Source organism: Amblyomma americanum, chromosome 7, assembly GCF_052857255.1.
Source record: "Amblyomma americanum isolate KBUSLIRL-KWMA chromosome 7, ASM5285725v1, whole genome shotgun sequence".
NCBI lineage: Eukaryota > Metazoa > Arthropoda > Arachnida > Ixodida > Ixodidae > Amblyomma > Amblyomma americanum.
The window spans coordinates 51,522,031-51,535,876 of record NC_135503.1 but is presented as its reverse complement, the minus strand read 5'-3'; the positions used below and the strand labels follow the sequence as shown (position 1 = coordinate 51,535,876).

At 49.6% G+C, this 13,846-nt stretch overlaps 1 non-coding gene across 1 annotated transcript; it reads right to left on the bottom strand.

Annotated features, from left to right (window-relative positions):
* Positions 1–2,291: 2,291 nt before the first annotated feature.
* On the bottom strand, positions 2,292–2,365 carry TRNAA-GGC (transfer RNA alanine (anticodon GGC)). The gene has a single exon. It is a non-coding gene; the product is annotated as a tRNA-Ala (tRNA).
* Positions 2,366–13,846: the final 11,481 nt, after the last annotated feature.

Below are 13,846 nucleotides of genomic sequence, written 5' to 3'. Positions count from 1 at the left end.
GCAGACGACGCAGACGTCGTGTCGTATGCACGTCAACCGCGCGCGCGGGCGCCGCGATCGGTGTCAAGGAAGGAGTTCTGCCCGCTGCATACGACGGGCTTTCGGAAAGATCTCGGCACTGGCGGTGGCGGGGGTGACGACGGCTCGTTTTTTTCGCGGAATCGTCGCGCGGATACGGCGCTATATGCATGCCCAGACGTATATGGCGCACATACACAACACGCACGCCCACCACTCTCTGTGCTCGCTCGTATCGCAATTTCTGCGCTTTCGGTGAACGACGAAGGGTCGCGCGTATACGGAACAAGACGCGAGCGACGACTAACACTTAGCGCGCGGAGGGAGACAGCTGTGTACAAGCTGCTTTCGAGGAGAGTCTATAAGAGCTCTTGTGCGTGCATCGCGGCTTCTGCTGACGCCCTTGTAACATATAAACGTATTAATGAAGGATGTGTGTAAAGGTCGGCGCATGCGTGTTCCCGGTAGCGAGACTATCTTAAGTCAGCCGAACGCGGTAGCTGTGCATCTGCCCGTGTGTGACAGACACGACTCGGTCTTCAGGCGCTGTTCGCAAAAACATGCACAATTAAGCAGCTAGGTCAAATAAGCAGCTGCTTTGCGAATTGCGCGGGTGCGTTTTTCTTTTTGCCTATCTTTTTTCTAGTGATCAAAACGACACATTCGAGCAGCGAAGCGCATCTCCAGTGGTTAATCTGCAGGATGTGCCCAGTGAAAAAAATAAATAAAAATAAAGAGGCATGCATATAAAAAGTGCATTCTTCACAGAGGCCACATGGCAGGACTTTTCTTGCCAGTGGCATAATTAGCTTTTCGCTGTAAGGCTGCACTCTAGTTTGACCTCGGAGTTGCTTTTCGCGCTGTGTTTGCAGTCGCAAATAAACTATGATTTCCGAAATTTTCGCAAGGACGGATAACTGCATGATAATCAACCTCCACCCCCTTCCCACATCCGTCCCTAATGAGACTGGTATCGATGGTGGTGATGGTGTAAATGTACAGGCATGATTAGAATTACAGTGGTCTGTCGGCAGCTGCTCCGCCTGTGTCCCTGATTTAAGTGATTGCATCTCTACCACGGTTCGATAAGGTCAGTGCCCTCTAAAACCTTCGATAGTGATCATGGCACTAATCGTCGCTCAATTCGGGAGCCCTCAGAGTACACGATTCGTGAGACGTCGTCCATGGGAACGTTCAGCCTCCTCAGGTTTTCCGGGAGCGTCTCACGCTCAGCACAAAAACGCGGGCACGGTAAGACGAAATGGTTCACATCACCCACAGCATCACAGTGTACACACATAGACGAGGGGGCGCGGTGAATTCTATGCACTCTATACAAGAGAGTGGCTCTGTCGAGCGATATGCCTCGCGTAACGTAAGGGAAGTGCAAAAGTGGCCGAAGTTAAGAAAAGCGTTGCACCACTAGCTTCCTAGCGAAGTTCTCGTCCTTTCGGACAGCCACTGAAGGTGTATACGACTGGGTTTCTTGGGCAAGAAGGTCTGCAGCCGTACTACCAGCGACTCCAACGTGAGACGGTAGCCACTGGAAGCAAACTTGAAGTCCTTTCAACTGTACCTTCCTCAGCCAGGAGAGAGCACAGGGGCTAGATTTATCACCGGGTGTCCCTCGTCGTAGGCGCTGTAGTGCCGACTTTGAGTCAGACATAACGGCGACTATCTGGGGTCTGCCGGAAGAGAGACGATTAAGCGACCTTGCAATGGCCAACGATTCAGCCGAAGTGGACGACACTACTCTTTGCAGGCGTCCAACCCCGGATATTTCAGGGCCAGGCTCTACAAATGCGGCTGAGCAGGTCTGTTCATGCCTGCTCACAGAGCCATCAGTGTAAACAGTGTAAACCGACTCTGCTCCGCCGCGGTGGCTCAGTGGATAGGGCGCTCGACTACTGATCCGGAGTTCCCGGGTTCGAACCCGACCGCGGCGGCTGCGTTTTTATGGAGGAAAAACGCTAATGCGCCCGTGTGCTGTGCGATGTCAGTGCACGTTAAAGATCGCCAGGTGGTCGAAATTATTCCGGAGCCCTCCACTACGGCACTTCCTCCTTTATCCCTTCCCTTACGGCGCGGTTCAGGTGTCCACCGATATATGAGACAGATACTGCGCCATTTCCTTTCCCCCCAAAACCAATTATTATTATTATTAAACCGACTCTAATAAGGGAGTAATTACTCATTTATATCCACCCGAGCGCAGCCAAAACAAAGGAAAGCTATACAGCTTTCTTAGAAACTTCTTAGTTGAAGAAAAATTCGTCCCGGTCCGGGGTTCGAACCCGGGACCACCGCTTCGCCGGAGCAATCTCTCTACCAACTGAGCTAACCGGGACGGTAAGCTTATGGTAGGGCGAGAGCGAATTGATCAATAACTCGAAGTGGGAGAAGTGTTGGTCAAGTGTAAACCGACTCCAGGACAGGCCTGGGCCTCCCGAATCACAAAATGACTGATGGCACATTCTAGTGGGAAGTGACGCGCAAGTTAAAGGGACACACAGGACAAATGCAAGTCGACCCGTATCTAGTGACTACCGTGTTCTATAAAGAGACTTCTACAGGTACTGCCACCACCGGCTGGTTTCGCGAGCAAACTGCAATGGCCTCAAGATCTTTTTTTTTTAACGAGGATTTCCGAGGCTAGACCATACCGCTATTCACTTAAAAGTGGTGGTCGTCTTTTGCTGCCTCAAGAACGCCCGTGGAGCCACTAAAGGACAAACAATTGAATTGCACTGAGAACATGAAGTTAGTTTCGATTGTTCTTTGATGCACCGTTACTGACTTGAAGGGGAACGCGGCAGTTTTAGGTTACGACGCCTACATCATTCGCACCGCAGAAAGCTGCCCACTGCTGAAATTTTCTTCTTTCGTCTTCCATGCGCTGGAGACAAGGTTGTTTGCATTGCTTCGTGAAGAGGGTTGCCCGCTTTCACCCTGAAACCTCCTTTGACATGTTCGGGATACACACCCGTTTTCGTTCTTCTTCGACAGGCGCTTTCACTTTTGGCACGTATTGTTTTCTACGTTTTTATTTTTAACCTCTTCCAGTGGGAGACGCAGCCATGCAGCGTACATAAGGCTGGCGAAACGGCGGTGAAGACGTTTCGGACGACCGAGCGTGGGGGTCTCTGCTGCTCGCCCCGACCGCGACCTCCGGCAGTGCAGGCTTTCGTTTCCACATCTTTTTTTCTTCCTTTCTTATTTGGAGGCAACCTTAAACTGCCAAATTATGCGCAGTAAACAAGACGCCTCGCGTGCTCGAAACACGGAACACGGTTGTCTCTGAGGGGTGTTTCTGGAGCTCGCATCCGTGTTGAAGGGTGCGAATCTGCATATCAGCCGCTTCCTTGTAGGCTGTATCCCTGCGTCCTGGTAAACTCCAAGGGTGATTGAGCAGAAGTGCATGAAGTGAAGTGTAAACCATGAAAAAGTGAACTGTTTTTTAGCTATGAAATCTAAGGTTTGATTGTCACTACAGATAGTCGCTTTGTTGACTTTTGTCTTCCCTCTCATTGTCGTCTCGTTGCGCTGCAGAAGACCGTTCTAAGACACTGAAATAACCAGCCCAGCCTGAAGATTTCCTACAAATCATCTTCCGCTACGTGATTCTAAATGTGCATGCGCGATATGTGCCATATTGAAATACGTAAAGGTCCCAAACTTATCACTTCCCTTCGAAATGTAGCGACAACAGTTTCCTCATTCATCTACGCACACACTATTGTCGACTGGCGGTAGCAGTATGCGGTAACGCTGGGCTAGAACTTCCTAACTTCTGGTGTCGACGCATGCACGAAAAACGTAGTTTAGTCCAAAGGGATTTCGCCGCTGTGGAGTAGGAGAGGCAGGTGAACAAGGTCCAACCTTTTTCTGCCCCCCCCCCCCCCCACACACACACACACCGTTACTTCAACCCCCTCTGCAGGTGCGGCGTATGATGCGGACGGATTACCGCTGTCCGCGGTCGAGTTTCACGACAATTCAGGTCACGCCGTCATTATCCGCCCGCCGTCGGCGGCTGAGACGCCCCCCGTCATCAGGCGACGTCTTTCGCGGCCAACGACGCCCTTTGCGCTGTCTCTCGCTCTCCGATAGATGGAGCTAAGCGGTCCGGCGAATTAGTGTTCCTGTATATGGAACACTACGGCGAATCGATCTCCGGTACACGCATGGCTCGGCAGTAATTAAAACATGGAGACTGGGATGCTAATATATTTCGACTGACAACTTCGCCGACAGTAAAGCATGCGTCCGGTAATTATGGGCGTCGAGCGAACGCAGTCGTAGTGTAAGTAGCTTATAATGCAGTAAAGACTGTTGTTCGCTGGCACCTGAAACGCGCGTTAAGATGCATTAAACGGTATTTGACTCACACACGAGTGGCGCAGCCACTGCGATATGATGCAGAAGTTACACGAGTGCCAGTATACCGTGACAAGCGGGCTTTGCCTCAATACACGAGGCAGGGGAAGACAATCTTTGAAAATCCATCATACACTTATGGCTTTTCACTTTGACCTATACAGGCTGCTCTAGTCAAGTAGTGCAAAGCTTTTAAACGCATCAACGCGCTCTGGAAAATTCGACTGGTGAAAGTTTTTAGCCAGCTGTCCTGACCATGGACATCCCAAACCCTTAGGGCATGCTGACCAGGACGCGAATTATCAGTTCAGGTTTCTCGTACGAGGGGTGTTCAGTATGCTTTGCATCCTGCATTGTAACATACATTGCGGCCGCCAAGCGCGTGCCGTGCGGATGCCTCGTCATCTGGAGAAACAGCCAGAGGACTGATGGCGGGATGTCCACGCTGTGAGGTGGGTGAGGCAAAGCAGCCGCCGTAGGATTCCTCTTTACAAAGTCTACTGGATCCTGTACATCATATATAGGATGTCGCATAGGGCCCTGTATATAGGATCGATAGTACCGTCGACGAGGTCTTCCTTCGTCCCCACTCCGCAAGTACAGTGATATGCATCTTTTCCGTAGCGTTTTTTTTTTAAATTGGCAATGGCTTAACCTGGCTAACCCTGAATTCAGCGAAAAGCAAGGACGCTTGCTAAGCGTCTGAGGCTCGTCCATGGCAGCTCCGCTACCTGCTCACGACAGCCGTTCTGTATATACCCACACGACCACGTGGCTATGACGTGGTATCACATGGTCTTACGACAGTCCCATCGGATGTCATCACGCGGCTTCCCATCACAACAAAGGTCAACCCAAAGCTCGCCAAATGTCAAATGTCAGAGGCCAACTAAAGATCATGGGTCAAAGTCAGGGGCCAAGGGTTCGACACCATAACTGTACCATATATGGTCATACACGGCTAATGTGGTTGGGCTGAAGGTCGTTCAAGGTCATTCTCCGGCCTACGCGACGACTGCTTTACTTACAGCGTAGCGAAGCTTCTCGCTTCAAAATCCTCCCGCCTCAACCACTAGCTCATTTGCTGTCAAGCTATGAATGGAGCTTGCATTTTGCGGTAACTTTTTATCCCAGTTAGTTTAACAACGGTACCTGCCTCGTTCGACAACGCACGATGCAAGCCCGGAATCTCCTGCGCCTCGATCTGCAGACGGTAAATGGCGTCACCACCACCCTTCGGCGGAAATCCGGGGTTGGCGGCTTTCGGTCCCTCGATCTCGGCGTAAACGATTCCGGGCTTGCATCATGCGCTGTCGAACGAGGCAGGTACCGTTGCCGAACTTACCAGGATAAAAAGTCACCGCAACATGCAAGCTCTATTCACAGTTCCACTGCAAATGAGCCAATGGTTGAGTCGGGAGGATTTTTAAAAGCCGCCTCTGTGAGGATCCATGTCAAGGTATACCGAGGCCTGGGCCGTTGAAATAGTGCGCCTGTGCTGCAACGCTAAATTCCTCCCAGTTTTTAAGGCCGCAGGGCCTCATCCAGGACACTGCGTGGCGGGGTCATACGCGCAAGGAAACTCGCGGAAATAAGTATGGCAGTGGCTGTGCGTGATTACGCGGTATCACGACTTTTATACCAGTTTTAGCACGCGAGCGATAAAAGTTCATCGTGCTCAAGCTTCCTTCAACAGCGCCATCTCTCGGGAAGTCATTTCGCTCACAGATTCTGCGCGTTACAGCACGTACAGTCTGAACCCTACTTAGCAGCTGGCGCGTCATCACAGCTTCTGGGCCCTATCGCACAATAGTATGGTCGCATTGTATACTCAAGTCGCCCGCAGATGCCGTTGCACGAGCTCCAAAACGCCAAACCACGCGCTCAATTGTTCCTGTTAGGTGTGATCCACTCTGTACAGCCAACTGTATTTTAGTGATAAGCGTCACATGTATACTGGCCACAGAGGAAGCCACCTGCCTCGCTGCGAGTGGCGCTTCGAAAAATAGAGCGCTGGCAGGGAAGATGCCAACGGACGGTTATATAGCGCTGGACATGGCGCGAATGGTCTCGCGCCACGTCTTTCGCTGCATCCCCGCGTCGCTAGTTTCTGCCAAGCTCGTCAAGCGGCGCGTCTCTCTTTCGCTCGCTGTAAGTGGGCGGCATGACTGTATACACAGCGAATGCAGCCCACACACTACAATTGCGTATACAAGTGCACTCACTGCCGCATTGTTAAGCTTGTCCCAGCACAGACAACGCCACCAGCGCGAACTCTACAAAGGTTAGTACGGCACACGCAAGCACACAGCGGTCTCGGAGCATCTAAAGCAAACTTCCGTGTATAGCGGTGATATAACCGCTTTACTTCCCGCCCCGTATCCCCCCCCCCCCCCCCCCTATCCCACCCGTATTATTTATCTCTCACCCTGCGCTTGACCGGCCTTCTCACAGGCTCGCTTCACACGTGCTCTGCGAGTGCACGGACGTCATTATAACGGGCTCGTTATTTGGCCCGCACTTGACATTACAGGGAGGGGCGCCCCTCACAGCATGAGGTAATCGTCACGTGTGCACCCTCGCGAAGCTGTGAGTGTAGCCAATGGCATTTTCTTCGGCAGCTTAGCTCATTGTTGTCTTTTTTTTTTTCTTCATGTAAGCTCTCCGAGATCACTGGAGGCATTTTCTCGAGGCATATCCGGACGCGCAAACATACTGCAGGCCTGCATAATGGTAGCGCGAAGTTTATTTCCGCGTGCGGTCGTGTGAGTGGGCACGCACGCATCTCCCGGGCTCGATGTCTGTTGATGCGGCTTCCTCCTCGATCTGGAGTGCTAAAGGAAGGGTGCACAGGGCATACCGTGTTTGCGCAATTACAGCACAACCTTGTACCTCCTCATCTTCCTTAGCATTTTTTTCTTGCTTTTAAGTTCCACTGTGATCTAATAACCGAAGAAGGGAGGAATGCGTGCTAAAATTCGATGCAAGATTGTAATGTTACGCTTGAGGAATGCGAAAGCAAATAATAGGCAGAAATTGTTGATTTGTAAGCAGCACTACGGCAGAACTGAGCGCGCGTCCGTGACAGCACTAATTTTTACTGCTTGTTTCGAAGCATGTTATTTACTTTTCGCTTCATGTTATTTTACCTCATCTCATTTTATGCACACGAGAGAGGCGGCTGACATGGGGATAAAGGAGTTGTACTCAGAATTCGCAGACTGTCTTTGCGATTCCTTATTCGAAAATGATAAACTCACGTTCAACAGTCTGGAAAGGGAGCAACACTTTGCAATAGGCGGCAAAGGATTCGAAGTAAGGGGTCACGCATTATATAGGCCAAGTATACGGCGACCGCGGACGCATATCATTGGAAGAAAATCACCATGAGAATAAGAATGGGTTGGGCTGCATATGGCGGGCACTCTCAAGTTATGAACATCAGGTTACCGATATCCCTCATATGAAAATATATATATATCGATTGCGGCCAGCCAGTACTAAGCTAGGAATGCCGTACCTTGGAGGTCAAACAAAGGTTATAAGAATAAATTGAGAGCAGGGCACTTTCGTTGGAAAGCAAAATGATGTAGCGATAACTTTGAGATACGGGAAGAGAACAACGTCTATTAGAGAACAAACTGGATTTAGTGATGTCCTAGCGGATGATTGAAAGGAAAGCGTAGTAACAGAACTTGGTGGGAGGCACAATGTGGAGAACTTATCGGCGGTCGTCCGTTACGGTAACGGAGCGGAGTCCGATGGAAGGATAGCTTAGCCGGGACCATCGGAAGGTCACGTGGGCAGATGAGCTAAAGGACGTACTGGAGGTGATTGGGAGAGGCCGTTGTCATCCAGTGGACATAATCCGGCCGATGACGATCACACCTTTTTTCTGTTAAGGAATGGCACAAGAACGGTTTCACAAGAATCATGGGGTTAGAATCGAGAGAAGACGGTATATAAGTTGGTTCTCTCCCCATCTCCACTCGGCCCAGAGGCGTCCGGTCACCGACGTCACGATCGCCGGCCGTCGGTTGACCTTCCGCTAAGCGTCGTTGTTGTTGGGGCGCTGCACAAATCGGCCGTCGGTCTCTTGCCCGGCGTCCCACACACAAAGACTCGATCGGGACAGCCTCTTTCCCGCGCTCGGTGAAGTGACAGCGGTGGATGTAGCCAAGGAAGGAAAAGGCACGCGTCCTGCTATGAGCATATGGTGCAAAACGTTGCCTGCGAGGTCTCCTTCCTTCGTGTTCGTGAAGCCCCCCCCCCCCCCCTCCCCCCTCGCCAAAAAAAAAAAATTGCTACAACCGCTGTCGCGTCTTTGCGGAGAACGACTTTAGGCACATTTTGTTCCACAGACAAATCTCTTTATAACGAAATGGTTTATAACGAAATAATAGATATAACGAAGGAATGACGACTCTTCTTCGAAGCTTGGGCAGCATAGGCTAAAGCAGTAATCGCCGGGCCCCTTCAACTTCATTATAACAAAGGTTCAACTGTAGTACAACGGTGCAACCTAATATATACCCCATGCTTTCAAGCGGCAAGAACAACAAGAAAAATAGAGTAGTTCTTGTTTTTTTTTGTTTCTGTTTACGTTTTCGGGCCACTACTTTCTATATTTATTTACATATACTTCTCAGTTTTGAGACATTGCAGGTGTGGTTACACAGAACGAAATAGGAAAATCATAATACATAACTAAGCACTTGCTTTTTATGCGTAATTTATACGCTGCGGGCATTCAAATAAATAAAAAAGGGCGCCAGCAGTGAGATTTCTCACTGCGCATTTTTTTTTCAGACCAGCACGCACATCTACACACAATTTGCAAATAAGCGATCGTCTGTAACCTGAGCTGGAGCAATGCTCTTCCTTCCAAATAATTGATTAGAAAACTACCGGGTGCACTTAAGTCTCGTTACGTGCAATGAATGCGAAAGCATTGAGCATTACTGCTGTTTCCGCAAGCGCGCTTGTGGTTTCTTGTCTGTGGCATTCTGTGCGTTTGTGTAACTTAATTAGTTCGCGTTGGCCACCAAATCGCACAACATACAGACCTCCGTTGGTTAATGCCCATATATAATTGGTCATTCTGTATGCTTAACATTCATAGATCGCGGCGAGTCCTCATACCACTACCAGCGCAGGGGTGCAGCGGTTAAGCGATGCGCCACTGCATTGGCAGGTTGTTGTGACAGGGATTGTTCGACCTATGTTGCTCTTCCCGAGCAACTTCTCGAGCAGTTGGCGCGACGCCTAGAGTTAACCCGAGTTAGTTTGTGCACAGAAACTGTGGACACTTTCTGTACACTGCACACATGAGGAAAGTAATGATTACGCATTAATATCTTTTTTGTGGGCTATTCGGTTATTCATCTTAAAATATCGAGCAGTTCGAAAAAAAAATTGGCGGTGGTTTAGCTTTGGTTAAACCTGGAGTGACGCGACAGCTGCAGCTGGCCGAGTGGAACTTGGCCACGTGACCAACCTCGTGACGAACCACGTGATCAGCCACGGCGCCGCGCCGCCGGCAGCTGCTCCGCACCACCTGACAGCGTGGCGGCGCCGCCACGCTGAAGGCTCGAAATGCTACTGTAATGTAGCTATCGCTACGAAACGATCGCTTGTCCTGTTGTGTTTGTCCCTTCGCCATCTTAATTTCTCGCACTGCATAATGTTTCAGATTGCGCATACTGTATTTCACCATTTTCCAGCTGTAGCGATGAATATCCAGGAATCGTACGGAATCAGGGGTCGCATGATGATTATCATTTCTCACCCAAGAATCACTCTGCACTGACTCGCGCCCATCGTTACACCTTCAGTACTCGTGGTAGCCCTGCACAAGGCAGCTACCAGGCGGCCAGTCACACGCTGTTCTAACACGCTGCCAGCGGTAACTATCACTTCAGTTTCAACAAATTTTGAGGCAGTGCATGGTTAGTTGGCGCAGTCGAACATCATTTGCGGGTGTCTATGCTTCGCTGATCCGGATCATGACAGGGAAATAACTATAAGAATAAGAATGGGGTGGAGCGCATACGGCAGGTTCTCTCAGATCACGTGGCAGTTTACCAATATCCCTTAAGAGAAAAGTGTACAACAGCTGTGTCCTACCGGTACTCACCTACGGGGCAGAAACGTGGAGGCTAACGAAAAGGGTTCAGCTTAAGTTAAAGACAACGCAGCGAGCCATACAAAGAAGAATGATAGGTGTAACGTTAAGAGACCGGAAGCGGACAAAGTGGGTGAGGGAACAAATGCGGGTTAATGACATCCTAGTCGAAATCAAGAGGAAGAAGTGGGCTTGGGCAGGGCATGCAATGCGAAGGCAAGATAACCGCTGGTCCTCAAAGGGTAACGGAGGGTATTCCAAGAGAAGGCAAGCGTAGCAGGGGACGGCAGAAGGTCAGGCGAGCGGATGAGATTAAGAAGTTTACGGGCATACGGTGGGCGCAGCTGGCAAAGGACAGAGTTAATTGGAGATACATGGGACAGGCATTATTTTGCCCTGCTGTGGGCGTAGTCAGGCTGATGATGATGATGATGGTGATGATTATGCTTCGCTAGTGATCTTAAGGAAAAGTCAGACGAGAGTCAGTGTTCGCTCTGTAACTTTCTTCCCTGCTTTTCGTTTGCTCCAGCGGTTGCACTCTGCCACGCAGCCAAGGAACGTAGGATAAAATTGGGTGACGGGAGCGAGAGTGTCATTAAATATAGGTGAGGGTGAGCACCCCGGCTGTTGACGCCCTTAATTATATAGCGTTGCCTTCGGATGTGAGACTAAGGATGCTACAGCAGCAGGAGGCCGAAGGGAAGCTAGATTATAAAGACGACAGTGTAAGGCTAATGCTGCACGCTTTTTAAATGGACCGTGAAAGGATTTCGATGGGCATATTCTAGTGCAACAGATCTCTAGCGGTGGTCTTTACGGGTATTCGAGTCAAGTTTCAAAGTTGTGCGTATACCCTATAATTTGGAAATATTTTTTTTTAAAATCGCTGCTCGCAGTAGCTCGCAACCGATTAGGCCGACGCACCTCACACTCGTCCCCTACCCCGATGATGCCAGTGGGCAGACGGGGCTAGTTTGAAGGCTGGCTCTTCTACCCCAGTGACGTCATTCTAAACATTCATCCTAACGTGCTAAACTGGATCAAGGCCTTCTTAAGAAATCGCTTTCAGTCAGTCATTGTAAATAACCAGTCTTCCAACTCTCTCCCTGTAACATCCGGCGTCCCACAAGGCTCTGTTCTTGCACCCCTATTGTTTTTAATATATATTAATGATCTCCCTCAATACGTATCCTGCCAAATTCGAATGTTCGCTGACGACTGCGTAATTTACCGCCAAGTAACAAACATAACTGATCATGAAGCCCTCCAGCAGGACCTTAACCAAATTGAACAGTGGTGCGCAGATTGGCTTATGACCCTTAACCCTAGCAAATGCAAGCTTCTTTCCATCACCCGCCGCAAAAAGACTCATGCCTTCCAATACAAAATCGCTAACGAGTTCGTAGAATCTGTATCATCTTTCAAATACTTAGGCGTCGCATTATCTAATGACCTAACATGGAATGCACATGTTACTAACGTGATATCATCGGCTAACAAAACTCTGGGATTTCTTAAACGTCACCTTCGCCTCACCTCACATCACGTGAAATTGCTCGCCTACAAGTCACTCATTAGACCTAAACTTGAATATGCATCCGCCATATGGGACCCGCATCATATTAACCTCGTAAACGATCTAGAAGCCGTTCAAAACCGCGCTACAAGGTTCATTCATTCTTCTTACTCCTACGACGTCAGTGTTTCAGCCTTAAAAACCAAATCAGCACTATCGCCTCTTTCCGTTCGTCGTCGCATAGCCACGCTATCACTGTACCACAAGTTCTTTTACTCATCACTTAACCGTGCCCCTTACATCACGCCAGCATCATACATTTCTCATCGCACTAGCCACACGCTTCAAGTTTTTCGCCCACGTGCCCGAACTGTTACTTTTTCAGCCTCCTTCTTCCCACGTGCAGCTAAAGATTGGAACGGCCTTCCCCAGCATATCGTCGACATCACCTGTCCTTCATCATTTGCAAGCAATCTAAACAACATTTTTTGTTCATGATCACTAATGGCATTGTTTTGTGCCTTTTCTGCTAATCCCACCCCTTATGTAATACCCCGCGAGGGGTCTTTAAGGTAATAAAATGAAATGAAATGAAATGAAGTGAGGTGTGTCGCGTTAATCAATTACGAGCTACTGCGAGCAGCGGTTTTTTTAATATTTCTGAATTATAGGCTCTACGCACAGGTTTGAAATTTGACTCAAATACCCACTAAGACCACCGCTACAGCTCTATTGCACTAGAGTATGCCCGTCGAAGTCATTTCAGGGTGTCTTTAACACTACGCTGACACTCGTTCTCATTCAAAGGATCCTTGCTCCAGCATTGGCATCGCTCCACGGAATTAAACTACACGGAATCGATGTTCACTACAACAGGAAATCGCGTTCGCTTGCGCCACTGCGCCTGAGCGGCCGTTTTTCTCGTCTGGCCTCGACCGCCCGCGTCGCCCGACGTGTCTCAATACCTTGCGCTGTGCACGTGGGGTTGATTGGCCGATCGGGCACACGGCAAACATTTCAGCAGCGCAGTGAACGAGGCGAGGGGCGACAGGGGCAAAAGGTGCAGAACGCCGGTGACATGTGGAATTTGTCGTCAGGACGTCTCGGCCAACTGCGTAAGGGTCGCGGGCTTTCAGCCGTCTGGCTTACGAGTTCATCAACGCGTTCGACACGGCATGACGCTATTCGACGGTGCGAATTTCGAAGCTTTGGCGGTACAGATGACTTTCACTGGAATAAACGACCTGTGGGAGTAGTGCGTTGTAACATAAAACTATCGTGATCACCTCAGAGGGGTTCGCGGGTGGAAGAAACGACACCTGCATTTGTCCCGTAGTCCTTAAAATACAGGGCACTTGCTCAATGCTTTGACACACACTAGTGAGCTGAGCAACGATGATCGCTCCCACTCTTGCGCCTATATGCCACTATTGGCTTTTAGTGGCGTTTGTCTTGGAACTAGTTTGTCGTCGCTCCTGTCTAGCAAAGCTGAGCTATTGCTATTAACATAAGTAGTTTTTCATTTCATTTGCTCAGTGGCGCTGGTCTAATGCGCTCACGCAATGCAAACGACTTAGAGGTTCCTTCGCCGTTTGCAAGTCGAGCGCGCTTTGCGCCACAACGTGTGAAAGTTTATTATTTTTTTTGGAATATATACAGCCACTGCAGGCTTGTCATCGAAAACTGCTCAGCATTTATCTGGTTTCTTTATTGTGTACGAAAGAGCACTTGTAGTCGGAGCGAAGCGTCCCGCGGTGCAAAAGGCAGCGCAGAACTCCATAGGCATTCGTTTGCCATCCTGTTCGACACGG